Source organism: Cricetulus griseus, chromosome 2 (genome assembly GCF_003668045.3).
Source record: "Cricetulus griseus strain 17A/GY chromosome 2, alternate assembly CriGri-PICRH-1.0, whole genome shotgun sequence".
NCBI classification, from domain to species: domain Eukaryota; kingdom Metazoa; phylum Chordata; class Mammalia; order Rodentia; family Cricetidae; genus Cricetulus; species Cricetulus griseus.
Window position 1 is genome coordinate 279,039,802 of NC_048595.1, and position 11,517 is coordinate 279,051,318.

Genomic DNA, 11,517 nt, shown 5'->3' on the forward strand with positions numbered 1-11,517 from the left:
ACCACCACTGCCCAGGAAGACTTTTATTTTTTTAATCTGAATATGTATATGCAGTGTATTTTAGTAGTGTCTACCCCCTACTCCTTCCCTCATCCCTCAACCTCCCCCTGCACCCCTACAACATGTCTCCCTCCCAATTTTACATCCTCTTTCTCTTTTAAATAATGCACCAAGTCCTGTTAGTGCTGCTAATAGGCGTGGGTGTGGGATCGTCCATGGGGGCATTGGTAAACAACCAGTGAGTAGCCGCTGACCCATAGAAAAGCGACTAGCCTGGCTTCAGCCTCCATCAGCTACCACCAACTCCCTAACTATGGGTAGGGGCATCAGGGTTCCCTTCCTGCTCCATGCTGGATTTTTAAGTAGCTTGACCTTGTGGGGTTGAACACAGCTCCTGTGAGTTCATGTGTGCAGCAGCCATGCCATGTCCAGAAACCAACATCTCACAGGCCTGCTGCCCTATCGTGCAGCAGGTATGTCACCAACACTTTTCTGAGAGTTCCCCTGTAGGACTGAGCACTCACAATCACATGTCTCCTGAACTTGAACCAAATATGAATCTCTGACCAGCCTGGCCTACAGAGTGAGTTCTGTGACAGCCAGGACTACACAGTGAAACCCTCTTTCAAAAACCAAAAATCAAAACAAACAAACAAAAAAACCTTGATAAAAATTATTAAGACCACAATGACATTAAGGACATCATATATAAACAAAATGTGACCATAGGTGCTGTATCCAGACAGAGGATCAATCAAATAAAGAATATTCAGCTTGTGTGGCTCCTTGAGAGAAAATTTAATAAAATTCCAACTTTTTATATAACAAAAATAAGATCCATAGGAAAATTTCATTTTAATACTTAGTTTTAATGTTTAAAAACATCGGTAAAACATAGTCACCCATACTGATTTTCTGAACTGTATTTTGCACAAAACTTGCTGTACTCTCAGTGGCTTATTTTGTTAACCATGTGTTTGGTATCTTGAATCCCTGGACTGATTTCTGTTGTCACAAGTGGAAAAGAAAATTAGCAGATCCAAAAGTGTTGAAAAGGAGATGGGCACATGACACATCAGGAATTATTTTCAAATTAGGCTGCGGGGATGTTTGAGTGGAGGTGAAGATGCATACAGTGGACCAATCTTTGGAATTCAAATCACATCCTTGTGGAACCCTTGCAGAAAAGGAAGATTTGATGTCTGTGATTTTTAAAAAATTGCCTAGTAGAACTTCTCTATCTTATTTTTTTCCAAAATTAAAATGATATGTTAAATAAACATCACATACACACACACACACACACACACACACACACACACACACACAAACACACATAATGACAATAGGCACTCAACAACAGGCAGAAGCCAGACTGTTCCAGCTGAGTCAGGGATGAGGGCTTAGAGTCCCACTGAGCATACCAGATTGTCCCCTTCTACATCATTCCCACAGCCATCTCAGGGTCTTCCTTAGATACTGCAGACCATAATTGGAAAATACCTGATCTAGTTTATTGTTCCCTCCCAGACACAAAAACTCAAACTGCTTTTTTAACATTGAAAGCAACAACGAATCACTCCCCCACAATGCATCCTGTTTGATTTGTGAACAAGTCTGAACAGTGGAAAAGAACCTGGCACATCATTGCCAACCATTGTCCCTGTAATTTTAATCTGTTCATTCTTGTCTTATAATTTGGAACTGTAAACCTATCTTTTACTTGACAGCATTTCAGGTTTGCAACGACAGGTAATATATCTTTTTGTAGAATAGATTTTTCTATGTAGTACCATTTATGGGACATGACCTATATCCCACAGCATAAAAATCACTGCACACATCACCTTTGGAATGGCTCCAAGCTGTCCTACATGACCTATCCCATGTTAAGTATAGATGAGCTGCTTTCTCAATGTTCTACAGCCTGGCCTTCCCCAAGGAAACAGAGACTGTACTTTTATGGCAGTCAAATTTACCATGAGCACAAATTATATTTGCCACAGCCAAAGCCATGTGTTTTTTTTTTCCATAGGCACTCATGCTGAACCATAATTTTGCATAAGCTTTTAATAGGCTGTATCACAAGTCTACAGAACCTTCTATCTACAAAGTAACTACCTAAGCACACCATAGTAATTTTGGAATGTGAGTATTTTTCAGTCATTTGCTATTATGAGGATTATCCATAGTGTGTTCATTCTTGAAAACTGAAACAAAGTAGAAAGTCATAAAATATTTAGCATAATGAAACCATGAAACATGGTATGCAAATAGTATAGCTGATTAGTTAATACTAACACATAACTAAAAATAGACTAGAATAATAATATAATAATATGAACTGTTTTCTTCTCTTCCCTTGGATTCATTAACCCTCCTATGACTTGTTTAATCACACTAGCAGAAATACCAGAGGCTAACATGACATTACATACCATACTCAAAGCTTTGGTTGTTAGAGATTTGTAGGTTGTAAAATTTCTTTAAACGTTAACTCTCAGAATTCCTTAGTTGCCTGTAGTTCTCTGTGTAGGGCTGAGGTTTCATGGCTTTTCCGCTGTCCACTTTGGCATGTCTGCTGTTGTCCATGATCATTTCATGCTTTGGTGGTCATGTTGGTGAGACTATGGATGGGAGAGTTTGGAAGTGTGAAATGGGAAGGGTAACTGGTCTAGCTACATAATAATGTCAAAAATAAAATAAAAATATAAATCATGGAATAAGAACTTTTATAAAAACAATTATTTATTGGGATTTACTGTAATCCTCTGAAATTGACCACTTTGTATATAAGAAAACAGCCTCAGAAACTGAATGATGAGTTGATGGCTGTGTTGTTTGTTAAACACCCCAGTTTGCTCAGAATAGACTCTGCTCATCCAAACTTTACTAGCAACCTGTTGCTAAACACCCCAGTTTGCTCATAACAGCCTCTGCTCATCCAAAGTCTACTAGCAACCTCATTTTTTCTGGTTGCTATTGTTTTGAGGCACAGACTCGCTGCATAGCCCAGATTGCCTTTGAACTTGTAATATTCTTTCTCAGCCTAGAGAGCAATGGGTTTTTAGGTGTGCACCACTATACTTAGTGGTAAATATCAGTTACCTTTTTCTGTTCTGGACCCCTCTGAGTTTCCATTTGCAAGAGATGAGGGTACATTACATCACAAGGTTGAAGGTTGATTTTCTTCGTGGTCCCCAGCAGGAGAATGCAGTCTTAACCCAGGGACTTTCTGTGTTAAGTGACATCCACCTGTCGACCCAAGCATCTTGTTATATGGAACTCCAAGGACATTTGTAACCACATCAATTATGAAAAGAGGATCTACTAATGCCTTTTCATGGTCCTAGAAGATACTTGAATTTGAGGTAGAGCAGATTAAATCAAGGATTTAAGAACCAGAGTTGGATAACTGTAGTTCTTTCCTTGTGTGAAAGCCTGAATGTTGAGTGATCTGCAAATGATGGGAAATTAGTTTAAAAGCAGAAAAGTAGAGTTCTTTTCCCATCCTTTGTCAGGCCTCTACTATAAGCTGGAAATTGTGTAGGGCTTTTAAAGAAGTATTTTGAAAGATATTTTAGGAGTTGTAAAAGATTATTATGTTCCCATATAGTAAATGATGCGAAGTTTTGTTCTGTGATCATTAAGGAATGCATTTCTGATAGCATCCCCTAAACTAGATGCTAGGACCTAATTAGAAACTGAAAAAAATCAACACTGCATCAAATACTTTGATGATATTTTGTTTTGTGAAGAGAGGTATATATATATATATATGTGTGTGTGTGTGTGTGTGTGTGTGTGTGTGTGTGTGTGTGTATTATTTGTCTCTTTAATATGGCCATGGTAATTTGAGCAAAAAACAGTATTTGGACATATTCTGAATCCTACAAAAAAGTATTCTAGTCAAGATGTTTGAGAGGACAGTGTCAGTCATAATTATAATTTGCTAATGGTATCATTTGGTGGGTCCGCTCCAGTGCTTAGACCTCCAATTTCCCTTACAATGATATTTGGTCTCACATCGATCTTGACTCATTCCCCATGACATGACATGACAAAATCATGACAACAGTTTCTACTTCAGGACAAAGTCAGTTTAGGAGCTGGTGAGATGGCTCAATGGCACTTCCCACCCGTACTACAGACCTGAATTCAATGCCCAAAACACACATGGTAGAAGGAAAGAAACAACCCATGGAAAGCTGTCCTCTGGCTTCCACATACATTCTGGGTCATGAATACACCGCACCCCCCAAATAAATAAAAGTAAAAACAAAACAAAAAACCCAAACAACTTTAAAAACTATGTGTAGCACTATGATGGCATCAATACTGCCAGCTAGCAGAAACACAATGGACCCCTTTACCTTCCTTTTGGCAGTTACTAGTTTTCAAGGCTTCATTAAAAAGATTTTAATAGCTTTTTATAAGAAATTCACCATGATATAGAGGAGTAGACTATATCTCAATTTTCTACAGCTTTCCTCTAAATGTCCGAAAGCTGGTTTCAAGGATGCCGAGTCTCTGTGTGTCTGGAAGTGCTCATCATTTGGATCTCTCATGATATGGAGATTACCTTTATTCCAAAACATAGATAAAATATTATTAAAGCAATTTAACTACTTCTCTGGCTCTATATGGAACAGTAAAGGTGTCTGGGGCTGATTTTCTGCACAGATACATAGAAGCCTATACCCTCTACTTATACTATGGCTCAGACCCTATAGAGATATGTACACATATGCATTATTGACATACATAAGCCTACAATTTTATCACCAAATACTGGATTTCAGCTTTCAGATTCTTAGATGTTGCATACTGGAAGAACCTGTATAGTCCTGTAGCCATCTGGTCTTACAAAGGGCCTATGTCTTAGGAACATGTAAAAGATATTGTCATAAACGCACACATATACCTAGAACTCAGAGGAAATAAATACTTTTAAAATGAAGTAGGGAGTAATTGAGGAAGATACCAACTCAGCATTGACTCTGAATCTCCACACAAACTCATACATCACACGAATCCATGCAAACATGTGAATGTGTCAGGGAGAGAGAGAGCAATATCATATACACACATCACACACGTGTACACAAGATGAGTTCTAAGAACTCTGCTCTTGAGGGCACAGCAGCAAAATAGTGAGTCAGCAAACAGATCCCCAGCAGACAGTGACCCTGCCAGCTCTTTGGTCTTTAACTTCCCATCATCCAGAACTGTAAGGCAGAAACTTGTATTGTTTCATTTTTACTTCATGGTATTTTGTGACAGCTGACAGAAGAAGGTAAGTTTCATTATTCCTATGCAGTCTCTTTTCCCTCATAACATGTTCCTATACAGATGAGTGTTGAAAAGCCCACCACAGTGTCAAGATGGAGTCTGTTCCACTGTTTGAAGGTTTCCCGATATTTCTGCAGTTAATATGTTTCATTTAAAACATCACCCAGGCATATTGTTGTCAGCTTGTAATTTATTTAAATTGCCGTTGGCTTCATTTCCATTTTCCAGTTTCTAGCTTGACATTTCAGAGGCAGAAACTGAATCTTAGTTCAGAAAATACAATGTATTTTCCCTATGCATATGCTAAATCTTTCCAGGCCTGTAAGTAACAACTGGTTTCAAAAATTAAAAATAAATAAGGAGAGGCAATAGGGAGTGGGGCGTTTTCTTTTATTTTTCCAAATGAAAAGGTGAACTTCCAAGAAAGGCTGTCATGGAGATTGGACCCTCTGCTGCATGCTGGAGCAGGCAGGACCAGGATGGGGTATTGATTCAGATGTCATAATTAAATGAGTCTGAGCTAGGCTCAGATAGGCACGATTTGGGAAGATGGATAAAGAGTCAGGAAGAGATATGAGTTAGGGCCTCTATCTCTAATAACAGTTGTCAGAATTTCAAGGATGAGAGGATCTATCAATTGGAACAGGGATGGCGTGGGTGTGATGGGCTTTGGCACCTTATCAATTCTCTGCCTTCTCAGAGAACATGTGTGTGACATCTGTGATTTAGTTCTGATATACCAGTCTGGTGAGCATGGAGTTTGCTGCCAAATTACCTTGCTCATCTACATACTAAGAGGTTGCTGTCAAATTTAAGGCTGCCAGAAATCCAAATCTTTCCCACAGGGGATCCCAGATAGCACACAGAATAAAGATTTGCTTTTTGTTTGTGGTGGACCACCCATGGGATTTTTGTGGGTGCTGATCAGTGTCTATTCCACCAATTAGCTCTTCCTCTCAATTTTGGCCCATTAAAGTTGAAACAATGTTTCAGTCAGATCAGTCAGAAACTAAAACACAAAAATAAATTCTAATAGTCTGACTGCCCCAACTCAAGCATGGTTTCCCAAGTCTGTGTGAACCCTGTGGCGTTAACTTCTCCTCTTAGGAAAAGGCCTTTGGTTAGTAGCAGATAATCACCATGAGGTAATGTATCCTTTAAGGAAAGAGATTCTGCTCTCCAGGGCAGAGGGTGTATCCGTGGTTCCATGAGAGAAAAGAGGGAGTCTCTAAAGCCTGTGACCTGTAGTGGGATGGGAATAAACTCGATTGCAGCAGCCCTGGGAAGGGACACATTTTTCTTATCTCAGACAGGACATCCAGGTCTTCTACTGTCAGCAACCTTTATGGATTAGGCTCCTGTATCTTTACATCTTTAACTTCAAAAGGGATTAGATGACTTTAGTATAGGAGGCCTGCCCCCCTCCCCCAGCCCATGTGTGTGTGTGTCTGTCTCTCTCTCTGTCTGTCTCTCTCTCCCTCTCTCTCTCTCTCTCTCTCTCTCTCTCTCTCTCTCTCTCTCGCTGTGTGTGTGTGTGTGTGTGTGTGTGTGTCTGTGCGTCTGTGTGTCTGTCTGTGTGTACATAGCTGTCTCCTTCTAGGATGAAGCAGGGTGAAATAATTAAAGCTGATATACAAGGTTCTCTGGTCATTGACTCATGACCTTCTGACCTGGGAGCTGGCCTGACCTATGAGATTTATGGAAAAGACCTTATCCTTGCAACTAGGCAGTCCACCCCATTCATTTCTTCTCCATCTCCCTCATTGTTTTAAGCCATCCAATTGCCTCAGGGACTGTAACGTGACTCCAAGAGATCATTTTCTGGGTTCGTATTGTTTCTCTGATTCTTTAGCACTGCCTGACCACCAGATGAAAACCCTTTTATCCATGAGGCTTCTTACAAAAAAAAGGATTTCACAGCACATGGTCTTACCTATGAACTTTAAATGAAGGGGGATGCTACCAGATGCGTTTTCTTTGTGGAGGCTGAGTCCCTGCCCCTTTACAGTTTGTGGACTCCTGTTTGCAAAGTGATTACACAATTTCCTATAGCACTCTCTAGGCAGTTGAGGATGCTTAAGTCTTTCAGAAATAAAAAACTGTGGAGAATCCATTATTTAATTGCCTACCCCACCCTCTAATCCCATATACAAGGAACAAGAGATCCTTAAAGGTTAAGATTGTGAGCCCAGAATCTGACACATGGGTTAGAGTCGGAGGACCCAGTGGGAATCACTGATTCAGCTCATATTAAATGCCTAGGATTGCTTGAGTTATTTATGTACATTCTCTCTGTACTTGGTACTTTTGTCTGAATGAAGAAAAGATGAATAGGTAAAAAGTTGTGCAGAGTGGGGCTGGAAAGATGGCTCTGTAGTTAAGAGCATATATTGTTCTTCCAGAGGGCCTGGGTTCAGTTACTAGCACCCACACTGGACAGCTCCCAACTGCCTATAACTCCAGTTCCAGGAGATCTGATACCATATTCTAATATTAGTGGTACCTGCACTCCTATGGTGTACATACAGACATTCAGGCACACACACACATAAATAAAAATAAATACATTAAAAAAAAAAGAAAGCTGAACAAGTTAAATAACAACACCATGCCTGGCACATTTTAGTTAGTGGGAACTAACCTTTAATTGATGGGAACAATCCTTCAGGCTGGAGGTGGAAATGCTGACGGTGACTGGATTATTATTCATATGTCCCAAGGAGACCCTGAGACCTGCCTTGTTCCCCCACCTTCTTCTTGTTCTGAGTAGAATGGAGCTTGATTTGAAGGAAGGCATTTTTTCCAGTGGCATTTAGAATCTCAACCTCATGCCCAGATATGAAGGAAGTGTGCTACACATTTCAACAATCCCTGCTGGAAATATTGCCAGAAATAAACAAGCTGTCAGGAGTGGATGATTCATTTCTCATCTACTCCGATGACATCTGGTTTAAGTGTGATGAATACATGCTTGTTTAAATCATATGGTGATGCTGATGCTATCTGACAGAAATGTTTGCAAATATTTTGGGAATCCCCTAAGTACTGGCTACCAAAGACTAAGCTTGTTTAAAGAAAGGAGAAACAGCACAAACTTCAGTCTATGGAGTCAAAGCTTGCATCGCCTAAGGTCGTAGGATCTAGAGATAAACATGTACCAGTGAAGATTTCAAAGTGACTATACTGATTAAATGTGGATGCCACCAGCAGCATGCTGATGCAAAATAAATGTTCAGTGGTAATTAGGACATTTAGGAAATAGCCTTCAGAATAAAAGAAGTGTCAAGTGCCTCTACATGTTTGAATGAAGCACAGGCCATGCAATGACTTGGTCACTGTTTTCATTACTTTGAAGCTATTTATTTGATAATGATTAGCAGATTGTACTATGCCAAACACAGATGAGTCTAAGAGGAAATAGACGATGTCTGCTTGCTTGAGGACTTCCTATGGCCACTGAGGGAGTAATCAATCTTGAACAATACCTGATCATTCAGATCCATCACAGGCAGATGTGGCAGAGTCTACAAATGCCTATGCATTGGGCATTATTAGTTTTAAGGGGGTGGGTTGGGGTGCGGTGTTGTTCTTGTCACATTGATTCCTTTCCCTAATGACTAATCTGAGAATTAGCAGAACTTAGTTCAAATCCATTAGTAGTGACTCATATGTAAGATCCTTAAATTATATAAGAGAAAGTCTAAATTATCTGAATATTGAAAGATGAAGGTTTATGCATCATGCGTAACAGTTGCTCAGCAAGTTAGGGATAAATATTTACACAGAGAAAACTGTGTGAAGTGTGTGTCAAAGTATAAACAATGAACTTGTGATATCCAACCCATTTAATAATTTTTTTGTGCAAAGAGGAGAGAATGAATTTTGTATTATACTCATATCAGTAGCTACTGCTTGTATAGCGTGTCACAATTTTTAAAATATTCTCCATGAATAATACCATATGAGATAATGATCCTATTTTGTTCCAGGTAATTAATTGTATTTTTCAGCAATATAATCCACATTTCAAATATGTGGTTGCTTTCGCTGAAACATCAATAAATGAGACCAACTTTATGAGCTATTTATATAAGATAGTAGCCAAATATCTCAAAATAATTGATTTTTATATATTAAGTGCATTATCTCCATTGTTACATTCTCTCCAAGTTATTTGCAGGTAATTTATGTTTGACAAAATAAGGAGGTTTATAAGCAATTTAATAGTAGCATTTTATGATGCAAGCAAAAATATATCAATTCCTGTTTAATGTAAATTACATTTTTTTCAGCATCTCCTAAAGCATTAATGGTATTAGAGTAAAGAGAGGTAGAAAGAAATCATTTCTGGGGATGGAGAGTTTGCTAGACTGTTACAATCACTTCCTGCTCTGACAGAGAACCAGGGTTTGATTCCCAACATGCATGTCAAGTGACTCACAGCAATCTGTATCTCCAGCTCCAAGGGATCCTTCCGTACTCTGAAGATTTGCATTCATGTTTACATACTCACACAAAGACACACACACACACACACACACACACACACACACAATTAAAAAATAACAAACAAATTTCTTTTTTTAAAAAAGAAAAGAAAAATATCTATTTAAATGAGTACAGCTTCAGAAAAGGTTATGTGGTCTTGGAGTGAACAATATTTTAGGGTGCCTGCCTTTGAGGTGGGATTTCCTTCTGTATGCTGTGAATATATGTTGCCCCCATTGGTTGATATTAAAGCTGCTTTGGCATGTGGCAAGACAGAATATAGCTAGGCAGGAAATCTAAACAGAGATGGAGAAAGAAAGAAGAGGGAGTCAAAGAGGCATCATGTAGCCACAAGGGAAACAAGATGTAAGTTAGCAAGTCATGACCTTTGTGGTAAAATATAAAATAATAAAAATAGGTTAATTTAATAGTAAGAGGTAGTCTGTAATATGCCTGAGTCATTAGCTAAACAATTATAACTAATATTAAGTCTCTGAGTGGTTATTTGGGAACTGGAGGGTGAGACAGAAAATGTCCAACTACATGCCTTCACTAGACTTAGTTTAATAAAAATATAAGACTATAAAACACATAAGAGTACATGTGATCATATATGTCTGTGAGTGCATACAGACATGTATATGCACTTATACTCCTCTATGTGGGTACACATACAGAAAGGGGGCTGAAAGGGTGTGTGATTCTGGCAAGTCATTATCTTAGAAGAGCAGTATAAATGGGAATACAAGTGAATGAAAAGGATGTTTTAATTTTACTTATTTACTGCTATATTATTTATATTGTATTTCACAGAAATAATCTATTCATTAATTGCTTACATAAAAATAAATAAATGATGCACACCAAGGCATGATGAGACCCAAAATGAAAAGCGCACACATCTGTCTTTCTTGTTTGTTGGCTTACAAAGGCTCTTCCTGGATCTTCTTCAGCGGTTGGTGCAAATGTGGCAAGGTGGAGACTCTCCACTGTTTTCCTTTCTCCTCTCCTCTCCTTGTCATTGGCCTTGAGAATGGGAGGGGAGTTCTCATGTGCAGCACTTGCAGATTTCCGTGGTGCAAATATGCTCAGCGTGGCCAGTTTCAACTTAGCATTGCCAAACAACTCATGAAAATCCTTTGGAATTGTCAGTAGGCTCTGTTTGGTTCTCAACTCATGAAACCCAAAGTCTTGATTCTCCTCCCTTCAGATCTGCCCTTGGATTGAGTATCAGGTTTGTCTGACAACCTGTGCTATGGGAATTGGATGCTGATGACAGCATGGAAAGACTGGTACAGCAATTCTGTTATGAATCCATGGGTGAAACTGAAAGTCACCAAGCCTATCATCAGATTGTGGTGGCAGCTGCCAGTTTCCCCACATGGGTAGCACCACTACGTAGTACAGTAGTACCAATAAAGAAGCTCAGTTGGCCTCATTGAGCTCTTCATTTGTTTAACAGGGATATGTGAGGGATGTTTATCACTGTGATACCTCATCATCATGGTCAACTTGGCTAGGAGGAGTTGGGTTTTCTCAGGGAGTCATCAAAGAGGACTAGCTACAGGGAGAAGCTAACTGCTGGCAGTGTGATCCCACGGATCAAGGTGTTGGAAGAGCAGAAGGCCGGCCATGCAATAGAATCTTCCCTCTCATTTCCTCTCTGCAATGATGGAAACAGTTCCTGCCATGTGCTCCTCGCACTGTCATGAACTTGCCTGGCTTTCCTTGCAGATT

General features: G+C 39.3%; 1 long non-coding RNA gene across 1 annotated transcript; it reads right to left on the bottom strand.

The window, feature by feature from the left end:
- Positions 1–816: 816 nt before the first annotated feature.
- On the bottom strand, positions 817–8,151 carry LOC103159946. Its single transcript, XR_004768468.1, has 4 exons — positions 7,934–8,151; positions 3,109–3,255; positions 2,439–2,627; positions 817–1,177 (listed from the first exon to the last, which is right to left on the bottom strand). It is a non-coding gene; the product is annotated as an uncharacterized LOC103159946 (long non-coding RNA).
- Between the last annotated feature and the right edge of the window lie 3,366 nt (positions 8,152–11,517).